Genomic DNA, 12,817 nt, shown 5'->3' on the forward strand with positions numbered 1-12,817 from the left:
TTTGCAATATACCAAATTGCACCTGGTATCAGGAATCTTCAAAACTCTTCCCAAAATGAGGGTCCCTCCAGGGATCCTGCCAAGATGTCTGTACACTCACCTGCAGCCTTTCTGAGTACACAAATTCAGCACAGTACACTCCCTGTATTTTTCAAAAAACAAATGCAAAGTTACTTCATATCTGTTTATGTTGCTTCCTTTCTTGCTTTGGGGAGAGAGCTTCTGTTTATACAGGAAGCCCAGGTAAGATTTCCCAGATTCTTACCTCTCATTTTTGTAAACATATTCACCCTAATACATGGAGTTTATCACAGGAAAAGGGAGGGTTTTCTTGGTTTGCTTTGGTTTGTTTTTTTTGCAGGGAACCTTGTGTAAAATATTGGCAACCAGTTATGGGCCTAGAAAACAAATCTACTAAAGAAAAAGGAGGGATCAACTGCAAAAAATATGCCCCTAAAATTAAGCATCTGATATAGAACAGCAGCGAAGAACATAGTTGTGTGTCTGTAATTTGTTGATGCTATAGATCAGCAGCATATAACTTTGTTGGCCTGAGGGCCAAAACATTATTTCAAATGGGCCAAGGGGAGAAGGAGAAAGGGAAAATGGAGCTGACTGCCCTGAACTGATAGGAATAGAGCTTCTTTTCACAAGAAGACAGACTTCCCTAAGGACTACCTTCTCAAAAAATTGGCAGTAGGGAGTCTGGGATGTTACCAGTGATATCAGCATTTCTATGCTCATAGGCATGAGACACTATTGATTCGCAATTATTACAAACAAGGAAGGGACAGCAGTGACACCAGGGCTACGTCTACACGTGCAGCAAACATCGAAATAGCTTATTTCGATGTTGCGACATCGAAATAGTCTATTTCGATGAATAACGTCTACACGTCCTCCAGGGCCGGCAACGTCGATGTTCAACTTCGACGTTGCTCAGCCCAACATCGAAATAGGCGCAGCGAGGGAACGTCTACACGTCAAAGTAGCACACATCGAAATAGGGATGCCAGGCACAGCTGCAGACAGGGTCACAGGGCGGACTCAACAGCCAGCCGCTCCCTTAAAGGGCCCCTCCAGACACAGTTGCACTAAACAACACAAGATACACAGAGCTGACAACTGGTTGCAGACCCTGTGCCTGCAGCATAGATCCCCAGCTGCCGCAGAAGCAGCCAGAAGCCCTGGGCTAAGGGCTGCTGCCCACGGTGACCATAGAGCCCCACAGGGGCTGGAGAGAGAGCATCTCTCAACCCCCCAGCTGATGGCCGCCATGGAGGACCCAGCAATTTCGACGTTGCGGGACGCGGATCGTCTACACAGTCCCTACTTCGACGTTCAACGTCGAAGTAGGGCGCTATTCCTATCTCCTCATGAGGTTAGCGACTTCGACGTCTCGCCGCCTAACGTCGAAGTTGGTGCCGCTACTTTGAAGTAGCGTGCACGTGTAGACGCAGCTCAGGAGGCTGTCAGGAAGATGGTTCCTCCTTTCTTGTCCCCATAGCAATAGACCTGATTCAAACATTGCCCATTTAAAAAAAATGCATTTTCCGTTTGGAATCAAATGCACATTTTCTTGTACAGACAGAAGCCTTTTAATCACCATATTTTAAAGCCTCAAGAGTCTCAGGTTGGATGTGGCCAATCTGTAAACTAAGGACAGAGGCACAAGAGAGAGAAAAAGCTATGTTGTCTGGGCTTTGTCACATGCTAAATAAAAGTGTGCAAAACTGAAAATGAAAGTTCAGATTCCTAATAAATTACAGACACACGGGTATATTCTTCACTGCTGTTCTATACCAGATGCTAAATTTTAGCAGTGTAGTTTTTGCAGTTGATTCCTCCTTTTTCATTAGTAAGTTTGTTTTTTAAACCCATAACTTTTTGCCAATATTTCACACAAGATTCCCCACAAAAAAATACTAACCAAGGGCAAGAAACTGCAGAAGAAGATCTGGGGCCAACCAAATAAAGGGTAAGTGGGAACTAATGTTTGCTCAGAAGAAAGGAAGGGGGTTTTGATATTTCTAAGGCTGGATCCCCCCCACTGGTCCTCACATGTCACTGCATGTGGTCAGGAGTAGAAGAGGACTGGGGGAAAGACCCCCTTCCCATTATGTGCAGTCTACCCAAAGGCAGGGCAGAAATGCAGCCTCAGTCTCGTGAATCATCCCTTAATTACTCCCGAGGGGTGCACAGCATTCCAAAGAGGCAGTGCCATTGCTGCACTCTCTTGCACGCCAGCCAGCGGAGATGGCAGCTTCCTTGAGATGGGGAACATGCTGTGCCTCCCGAAAGGGTTCATTCCTGCTGTATGCTGCAAAGCTCTGGAAGCATTCTCTCTCTCTTGGGGAGAATGTCTCCCATCCAGCCGATGAAGCCTGCACTGACCCCAAGGGGGAGTTATGTCTAAAGGGTACAATCAAACCTTAACAACCAACCAGAAAGGAGCAAAACATATCACCACCCTTTCAGGGGCAACCCAATAACTGCAAATCAACACCAGCCTCTTCCCTCCTTCTATCTGGATGCTGGTGGGTGATTTACATCCCATAATTGCAATAATGATGTTTAAAAAAAAGTCACTACACCTGCTAAAGAAAAGCAACAAGATGTAGGAATGGTGAAGAGACTCATTTATGCATATATCTAGGCCCTGAGCTCAGTTCCACATGGGCCGAAGCTTGGGCCTGGGAGTAGGAGCTCAATGGCCTATGGGGAACCCAGGTTTACTCACACAAATCCTATTGCTGCATCAACACCTTCATGTGAGTCATGCTGCCAGTGAAGGATGCAACCCAAGCTCTCCAAACTGGAACTTCTCCAGGACATACAGCTTCTCTCTTAGAATATTTAGGTACTAATGATTTAGGTGTAACCCTTCTGTTAACGCCAGATGCCTGCCAGAAGGGCCGGGTTCAACTCTTGTGGGGTTTTCCTATCAAGGATACAATCAACCGGCTCGAGCCTCCACCCAGTGGCCTGGGACAATTTCACCCCCGTGCTGGGTGCCTGTAAGGCGGTTCTCACCCCCCTCGCAAGCACAGAGTCTGAGATAGAAATGGCTTGTTTAATGACCGTAACCTACCCCAAGGTTACAGCGACAGATGCAGTATATCTCAGCACAGAAGAGACAAAACCCCTTTTACCCAGATACCATCCCCATATGCAGTAGAACCCAGTCTCTTGCTGGGGCTCTTGGCCCTTTTCCACACACACACAGTTACAGGGTGTACCCTCTGCAGTACAGTCCCAAACTCAAAGCCCACAGATACATCACCAGGGCAATACTAGCTGTCCACTTGTCTGTAGCCCCCCCTTAATGTCACCAGCCGCCCGCCAGTCGCCGTCGTCTACCGCCGCAGCCGGTCGCCGCCAGCGTCTACCGCCGCCGCCGCTCCTACCGGCCGCCCGCCGGTCGCCGCCGTCGTCTACTGCCGCCGCCGCTCCTACCGGCCGCCCGCCGGTCGCCGTCGTCTGCCGCCACCGCTCCTACCGGCCGCCTGCCGGTCGCCGTCGTCTGCTGCCGCCGGTCCTATCGGCCGCCCGCTGGTCCTGCTGTTGTCCGCCAGTCCTAACCCCACTGCTTGGGACTGCCCTAAGTCAGAACCCAGTGATTTCAGCTCTGTGTGGCCTCAGCTGCCACTCTGTGATTTCAGCTCTTGGTATCTCTAGTGGGGGGTTTCACAAACACCCTAGTATCCAGCTCTATCTTTTAACAGGTGGGGAGGGTTAGTCAAGCCAGGCTTATAGCTATATGGCCAAGGCATAGGCAGGGCCAAGGCACTCAGCAAGCTGGCTCAACCCATACCCCTCCCCTTGCTCTCTCACAATGCTTTAAACCAGGGAGCCCTGTGTAATCAATGTCTTACACAGCTAAGGCGACTGCCCTGTCCCCCACAACAACCCAGAGCATTGGTGAGATCTCACAACTCCCACCTTAAGTGTCAGCTTAAATTGTGATTTTACAACTACATGTTTACAATAGACCAAATCTCATGGCTTACTTGCTACCCATTAGGCTTTGCCTGAAAAGGTATCACACATGCACACCTTTTGCATTCTCATGCAGATGACCTCTGGGAGACTCATTCCTCCCAGCCTTCAGCAGCACTGCATTCCTTCTGCCACATTCCCTACATAGGAAAGTACTTTTTCTCAACAGACCATATTTCATGAAGCTACAGGTACAGTACAATCAGATTGGAAACAAGTGCAGTAAGAGCAAAGCGAAAGAAAGAAAGAAAGAAAGTAATTAATGAGGAAGAACAGTAAAATAGCAATATATTGTTCACACTTGCCAAAATATTCATCGTTTTCCACCGACTAAGCTCTACTCTTTTGATATTTTCTCTTAGGCTCTGTCTACACTACAGGTCTCTTTTGAAAGGATGGCTTTTGAAACAACATCGAAAGATGGCCTTTCAAAACGGAGCATCCACAGAGGTGAATGGGGACCAAAGTTTCCACCGCACAAGCAGTGACTGGTGGGACCAGCTGGTGTTGGACAGCTGAGGCAACACCCGGTGGCTACACAACTTCAGGATGACCAAGGGGACATTCTTGGAGCTGTGCCACTGGCTTGCCCCAGCAGTCCAGCACTGCAACATCCGCATGAGATCAGCGCTTCCGCTCCAGAAAAGGGTGGCCATCTCGCTTTGGAAACTGGCCACCCTGGACAGTCACCGATCCATCAGTCCCAATTCGGGGTGGGTAGGGCCACCACGGGGGCCATGCTCAATGAGGTAAGCCATGCCCAGGTCACACCCCCACCGCATGCAAGGGGCAGGGGGCACCCCAGCAAGGGGCACCATCAGGAACCAGGGGGGGCAGCCCCCGCTGGGGACACAGGCAGGGATGGGGATGGGTGGGCATGCAGGGGGCAGGGAGAGGGAGGCCTGCCCTGCTGGGGACAGGGGCGGGAACAGGGACAGGCAGGCACACTGCACCCCACCCCACACTCACAAGCACGTCCCTCCACACACACCCTGGAGGTTGTCCAGGCCATCAACAGGGTCATCCTGTAGCAGCTGATCCGCATCGGGGACCTGGACAATGCCATCCAGGGCTTCAACGACTTGGAATTCCCAAACTGCTGTGGGGCCCTAGACAGCACACACATCACCATCCGGGCCCCAGAGCACCGTGGCGGGACCTATGTAAACCGCAAGGGCTACCACTCCAAGGTCCTACAGGTGCTCGTCAATGCCAACGGTTGCTTCCAGGACATCTGCATGGGCTGGTCCGGCCACGCCCATGATGTCAGAGTGTTCCGGAACTCGGGGCTGGACCTTCATCCCCCCGCCAGAGCTCCCCAGCAGGGACACCACAGTGCTGCCCTGCATTGTGGCGGAAGTGGCCTACCCCTTGCAGGCCTGGTTGATGAGGCCATATATAGGGCGCACACAGTCTAGCCAGGACATTTTGTACAAGTGGCTGAACTGAGCCCGCGATACACTTGAGTGGGCATTCGGCTGCCTGAAGGGGCGCTTCCGATGCCTCCTCACCAGGCTGGAGGTGGGTCTGCCCAGCGTCCCAGCGGTGGTCAAGGCCTGCTGCACCCTGCATGACCTCGTGGAGGCAAAGCACGAGCCATTCGTACAGGGGTGGGCCATACAGGCGAGGTGTGGGTACAAATAGCCCTCTGCTACCCTGTGCCGCCAGGTCTAGCAGGATGTGGTGTGGATACGGGAGGCCCTGCGCCAGGCCTTCAAGCGAGGACTGCAGTAACCCCCCCACCCTGCGTACACAGCCCACCCCCACCCCCATGCACATGCACCCCAACACCACCCTCATGCAGACGCCCTCCACCCCTACACCTGCACAGGGGACTTGGGCTTAAACTGTACAATAAACCCTTTAATGGCACCTGACAGTGGTTTGTACCTGTGCCAACTCCAGGGAACTATATGGGGGGAACTGCAAGCGGGGGATGGGGGGGAACTATATACACGGGTGTAGCAGCCCTGGGAGGACCAAGGGTCGGAGACTTCACCTGTTGATGGGGGTCAAGAGCCAGGATCCCCGTTGCCCACGCCTGCCCCTTCCACCCTGTGTCCGGGGGCCCTATCAGGGCAGGTCCGGGGCTGGTGGCATGGGGAGGTAGGGGCATGGCTGGGGCAAGGCCCCCATGAGCTCCCCAGGGTTGAGGGGGAGCAGGGGGCAGGTGGTGTGGCCGCCTCCTGGCCGTCCCTAGCCAGCAACATATGGGCCATCTGTACGAGGCCAGCCGGGGCAGGTGGGATGGGATCAGGACAGCGAGGTAAGGCTCTTAGGGGAGATTCACTACAGGGGATGGGGTGGGAGGCAGGATGGGGGATGTGAGGAGCTCGGAGTGAGGGAAGCAGCAGGGCAGACGGGTGAGGGGGTTCGGGGGACGGTGGGGTGGGGGTGGGAGTGGCTTGCAAGGGGGAAGTGGCTGGGGCCAGACAGCCCACCATGGGCCGGGCAGGGCGTCAAGATTCGCCACAACCCAGTCCCAGGCCTGCCACTCTATGGCAAGCCAGTCCCGCAACACGCCAGTAAGGTCCTGCAGGGCTGAGGTGTGGGCAGCATTCCCCGCCTCCTCCTCCTCACCCTGATAGCACCGGCAGATGGCCTGGCAACAGCCCCACACAGTCCATGCTCGGGGTCCAGGCCACTCCCCCTCGGTGGTGGGGCTGGTCTGGCTGCTGGCTGCTGGAGCTGTGGAGACAGAAGGGGAGAGGGTAACAGGCCATTAATCCCAGATGCTGCCCCCTGTGTCCTCGCCTACCCCCCACCCCCATCCTGGGGGCCCTGCGATGTCCCTGTCCCAGGGTTCGCTGCATGGGTGCCACAAGCGCGGGCTCCAGCGCGCTGCCCCGTTTCCTCCACGGCCAGCTGGCCCATGGTGCTGTCCCGGCCATATGGTGCTGAGCACCATGCTTTGGGCCCCCAGGGCCCAGTGAGCCTAGCTGTCCGGGATCCACATGCACTGGGGCTGATGGCCATGTGGGAGGCCTGTGGACACCCCGGGGAATACCCAGAACCCTCTTCCCAGGCCCTGGGGCAGCTGGTGTGCATGCCACCTACCTGTGGATCCCTCTGGGAAGTCAGGGGAGACACAGGCGGATGGGGCCTGGCTGGGCAGCCTGGACAAGATGAGGAGGGCCCCCTCACTTGAGCCCTCATCATCACTGGTGGGGTCCAGTCGGTGTGCCATCTGCAGGTGCCTGGTGCTGGCTGCCGGTCCCAGATGCTCCTTGCCCTCTGTGGCCATCTCCAGCTCAGGCTTGGGCTCAGCTGTATCCAACATGACAATCGGGAGTCCAACTTACTTGGGCCCCAGGAGGCAGAGTTCTTTATAGTAGGGGCAGCCTGTGGGAGGTGCCCCCGACCACCTGGCCGCAGTCCGAGCCTTGTAATAGCCCTGGTGTAATTCTTTAACTTTGGACCTAACCTGGTCCGGGGTGCAGGTGAGGTGATCCCAGCCAATCAGGCCCTTGGACAGCTGCTCAAAGGCCATGGCGTTGCGGCTCCAGACCCCAGTTTGGTGGAGGACCTCCTCATCCTCCCATAGGGAGAGGCGGTCTTGGAGCTCAGCCTCTGTCCAAGAGGGGGCCCAGCCCCTTGGGGCCTGGCTCATCTCCTGGGAGGATTCCCCACTGTCCTTGGAGGGCCCCTGGGGTGGGCAGGGGTCCAGATGGCTGGCCATGGGGCTGAGAAGGGTGAGGGACTGGCTGGGCATTGCAGGGGCTGGTGAGCTAGAGAGCAGTGTGGGCTCCCTGCTGCCTGCATGCTCTCAGCTTCCTGCATGAGGTTTGTGGCAGTCTGCATCTTTAAACGCGGCTGGACACCGGAGCCACTGAGCTCCGTTTATGCTAAGAGCGGTGCCGCTGCCTGTCAGCAGATCGCTGCCATGGAGGGCTCCCTCTTTCGAAACAGCTGTCTGCAGAGGTCTACATTTGCTCTCTTTCGAAGTAATCTTTCAAAGTGGGCCGCTCTTCCCACCGTGGGAACGGAGGACCAACTACAACAGAATGGCCCCGTTCTTTCAATGGTACTTTCGAAAGATCAGGGGGTGTATGTAGATGCTCTGCGGGTTATTTTGAAAGAAGGACGTCTTCCGAGCTCAATTTCAAATGTACTTGCTAGTGTGGATGTGGCCTTAGTTGTTTTTGGAACACACTGTACCTAGATACTAGACTGTATTGGAACAGTCATCACTACACAGTTTGCCGTTTAGAAAGGGCTTTCTCTGCCCAAATACTACCTCTGGGCACTTCTCTTTCTGATGCCTCATCCTGGATTTTTTGCCACCAACTCCTTGTCTTCCCTCACAACTCCTCCTCATTTCCCTCCTTTCCTCTAGCAAACTTAAACACTCCAGCTGTGTCTACAAGTGCACAAAACATCAAAATAAGCGCCCCTCTTTCGAAAGAGCGGGAGCAGCATCCACACGCTTAATGCCGTCTTTCAAAAGGAAATGGAAAGAATGGAGTGCAGACGTCAAAATCCAAACCCTGATCCCAAATCAGGAAGATCGCCCCCTTTCGAAATACTAAATCAAAAGACAACACGTGTAGACACTCCACAGTCCGCTTTTTCGAAATACGGGTCCACCATGGTGCCGGTCAGCTGGAGCGTGGGGCCACTCCAGCCGGCAGCAGTGGGGTTCTATGGTCCCTGTGTCTGGCCGCCTTAAAGCTGCACGCATGCAGGAAACCCGTAGCAGGAAGCTGACAGCCACCCCCCTCGTGAGCCCCACAGCCCCCCCGAGCCGCCACAGAGCTCCCAGGGCTCCCAGGGGAAGAAAAAAAAGGACCCCCTCTTGGAAGGAGCGGGAGCTGCAGGACCTCCTCGGCCTGTGGAAGGAGGAGGAGGTCCTTCATGAGATGGGGGGTCAAGCGGCACAATGCCGCTGCCTTCAGTCGCCGGGCTCAGGGCCCCCAGACCAGGGGCCACCAGGAGCATACTGTGGAGCATGTACACTCCAAGGTCAAGGAGCTGCGGCAGGGCTATGCCCAGACCAGGGACCAGGCCGGCTGCTCCGGGGCAGCTCCAACCACATGCCCCTTCTTCCAGGAGCTCCAGGGCATCTTGGGGCCCCAGGACAGCTCCCCACGCCCTTCATTCCTGGACACCCCAGCCGAGGAGCTGCAGCCAGAGGAGGAGGAGCAGCCTGGACCGGGCACCCAGGAGGGCAAGATAACCAACAAGTGGTTCAGTGAGGAGGGGGACCTCACGATTGTCATCCCCTGCCACTCCTCCAGCTGGGCGACCAGGAGCCGGACATCCCTGGATGTCATCAAGGGACCCTCCAGTATGTACAGGGAGGGGCGCACACCTGCTCCACAGGGTGGGGGTGATGCAACAGCTAGTCGCCTGCACACAGGACTGGTGGTCCCGAGCACACACAAGCCATCCCCCACATGGGATGTGGTACCCTGTGGTGGCCCACCGGTGATGCCCAGCACCCGCCTTCAGTGGACAGCGCCGCAAGCCGCACAGGGGCAGTGGCCAGTCAGTGCCGGACAGCACCTGGGGCCTGCACACCGCAGGCTGGGAAGGGCCACCTGCATGAGAGACCCCTGCATGCATCCTTCGGCCGGGAGTCCCAGACCGTGGGGGATGGGTCGGTGCCCCCTGGAGGGTCAGTGTCCTTTGGAGGGCTGGGGGCCCCTGGGGGTGGGCTCAGGCTGGTGGGCCACAGCCGGGTCCCCTCCGTCCAGGGCACATTACCGACGTGCTGTCCCCCTCTTCATACAGCTGCACCATCTGTGGGCTGGGAGAGCCCTGCACTGTCCCTCATCCCTGAGAGCCCCCGCCCAGCCCTTGGAGGTGCCTGGATGCCACCCCATGTGGCGCACCACTAGGGCTGTGAACAGAGGCCCCCCCGCTGGGCTGAGGAGGACCCAGCCAGCCAGCACCAGGCTGAGGTGGCTGAGCAGCACCTGCGGAGGCTGAGATGGAGTGGCAGAGGATGGCCTGGGAGAGGCTGCTGACCACACTGGAGCGTATTGGCCACACCCTCCAGGACCATGTGGCCAATGTTACCTGCCTGCTGGCCCCACTGGCAGCTCCCCCTGCTGAGCCCGCCCCACCATGCCCCTGCCGATCCTGCCCCCCTGCCCCCACTGAGCTGTCCCCCTCCACCCCCACTGAGCCCGTACCCTCTGCCCCCACCAGGCCCACCCTCCAGCCTTACCTGCCGGTGCTCCCCGCACCATCTCCTCCTGGCGGGGAAACCTGCACCCAGAGAGACAGGGGTTCTGGGGGCCAACGGGGCTCATGGCCCACCACCCCGCCCCAGAATGAGTGCTCCGCCCACCTCCAAGTTAGGTTCCCCCGCCCATACATAGTTACCAAGAGTGGTCTAGATAAATGTGCATTTTAACGTTCACCACTCTGTGCTGTGCTCCTCAGGGGGATGGTGGGTGGTGGATGTGCGGTTGCGGTTGCGGTGCTGGTGGGGGTGGGGGTGGCAGGGACGTTGGGTGGCAGATGTGCGTGGGATGTGGGTGTGCATGCGGGTCAGAGGTGGCCATCGGCAAAGGCCTGCCTGAGGGCCTCCTGTATGTGGTGGCCATCCGATGGGCCTGGCAGGTGCGTCAGTGCCCTGCTGCTCATAGCCAGCACCGTCTGCAGCCACCTTTCCTCACCCCACTCCCCCAGCACCAGGCGCTCCCACTAGCTGGTGCTGCTGGGGTGGGTCCAGAAGCATTGGGGCACCTGGGGGGGGCGCCCAGTGGTGCCCTGGGTTGGGGAGCCCCACGGCCCCGGGGGCCGCTCAGCCACCCGATGAGATTGGTTGCAGCTGCTGCGATGGTGCACAGCACTGCCAGCAGGGTGTCCATAATGAGGGTGTCCACCTGCAGGAGCTGTCGCTGGGCCTCCATTGTGAGCATGAGTAGGCTCTGCCAGGCTGGGAACAGCTGGGCTGCACTCGGTTCGTGCAGAGTGGGGGGTGGAGGGAGGGGCCCTTTAAAGGGGGCAGCTGGCTGCAGCCCCAGAAGGGCTTGTCGGCCATGGGACCCCGTCTGCGGCATTTCCTGCCTCCCTTCTTTTGAAAGAGGGCTTGGAGCCGTGTGGATGATCCATGTCAAAAGACTGCGGCAGCACTGAGAAAGAGCAGATCAAAATGCCGATCTGCTAATGGTGTCGGTTGCTCCCTTTCGACAGCTGCTATTTCGACCACCAAACTTTGATTTTCGCCCTTTCGAACGGGTGCTCACGTGTCGACCCAGCTTTCCACTCTACCTGTCACCTAGGCCTGCGTCTGAGGCCTTCTCTTTTGGCTTGTCTATAGATGACCTTACTGCATTGCATGCCAGGGTGTCAATCTACAGTGTACCAGCCTCCCATACTGTGACATCCCTGTGTGGAAACTGCTGCAGCATGCTGAAAATTCTGGCATATGGTTTGCCATACGAAGTTTTCAAGTAGTAATAGTCAGCTGCACTCTGGTCAGGCCACATCTACACAAATGAGATCTTTCAAAAGACGACCTTCCAGCAGATCTCTTCCAGAAGATCTTCTTTCAGAAGAACACGTCCACACAAAACACACAAAACACAAACACACAAAAGGAGATCAAAAGAGCAATGTGCTCTTTTGAAAGACAGCGTCCCCACAGCTCCTGCTCTTTCAAAAGAATGGGCCAGGGACTGCAAAATCCAACACCATGAGAAAAGGTCCTCTGGAGCAGGTCACATGCCTTTTTCAGAAAAAATCCTTTGGGGAAAGAAACCGCTGTTTCTCATTTGGGAGAGGAAGATGGCCGCTGGAAGAAGTGCCACATTCTCTCCAAAGGAATTCAAAAGAGTGCATTTTGTGTGTGGACACTCTGCTTGCTCTTCCGGAAGAGGGCCTGATTTTCTGGAAGCACTTGCTAGTGCAGACGTGGCCTGGGTCTTTGACTGCTCTGTACGGTGTCCACACAGGACATACTGCATGACAAGCAGGTGCACTGTACATTCACACCAACTCACCATGCAGACAAGTCCTTTGAGTCTGTCTCTTGCTAGACTGCACATCTAAGCTGTGTCCCACATTTGGCAGTTTTTCTTCAATGTTGTCTTTAAAACCCAGCCTGTCCTCTCTGCTCACACTGCTCAGCACTCAGTCAAGCAATTATCATCTCTTGTCTCGGTTACTACAATCACCTATGCTCCAGACTTCCTGATACCAGTGTTCCCTGTAAGCTGCATACTAGTGCAGCTGCTTGTGGTACAAATGCCACCCAGCTGATCAGCAGAGTGCTGATGGCTATATTTTTTTCTATTTATGTTGCACATTTGCATAAGCCTAGGTTCACATAAAAATTGTATTCCACACGTAGATGGAAAAATCTACATGTGGATGGAAAAGATGAGAGGGAACATTGCCTGACACTCCCACCCTTCATCTCCCTCACACCCATTGAAAATACCAGTGCTAAGATTATCTTCCTACCCCATCTTTCTGACCTTCCCATTCCCCTCCACGTATTCCTGCTTTTCTCCCACATCAAATACAAATTTCTTGCTCCTGCCTTTAAGTCCCTGCACACCTTTGCACTTCCCTATTTATGCTCTCTTGTCTCTTCTTACATCATCTTTCTGCTCTGCTAGTGACAACAGCTGATCTCACCCATTGGTTCATTTTTCTCACAAGCACGCTCATGCTTTTCATCCAGAATGCTGTTCCTAAACCAGACCATGGCATCGTTGTTTTCTTCCAAACCCATACATTCAACAGAGCACACAGCTTACTTATACACATCCTTATTGCTGTTGCCCTCCTCTTCCTTTCTCTATCTATTTACACATCTTCAGCTCCAGGATCTGCCTCAATCCTTTTTCTCACTGTTTAT

This window comes from Carettochelys insculpta, chromosome 1 (assembly GCF_033958435.1).
Source record: "Carettochelys insculpta isolate YL-2023 chromosome 1, ASM3395843v1, whole genome shotgun sequence".
In the NCBI taxonomy this organism is placed as follows: Eukaryota; Metazoa; Chordata; order Testudines; family Carettochelyidae; genus Carettochelys; species Carettochelys insculpta.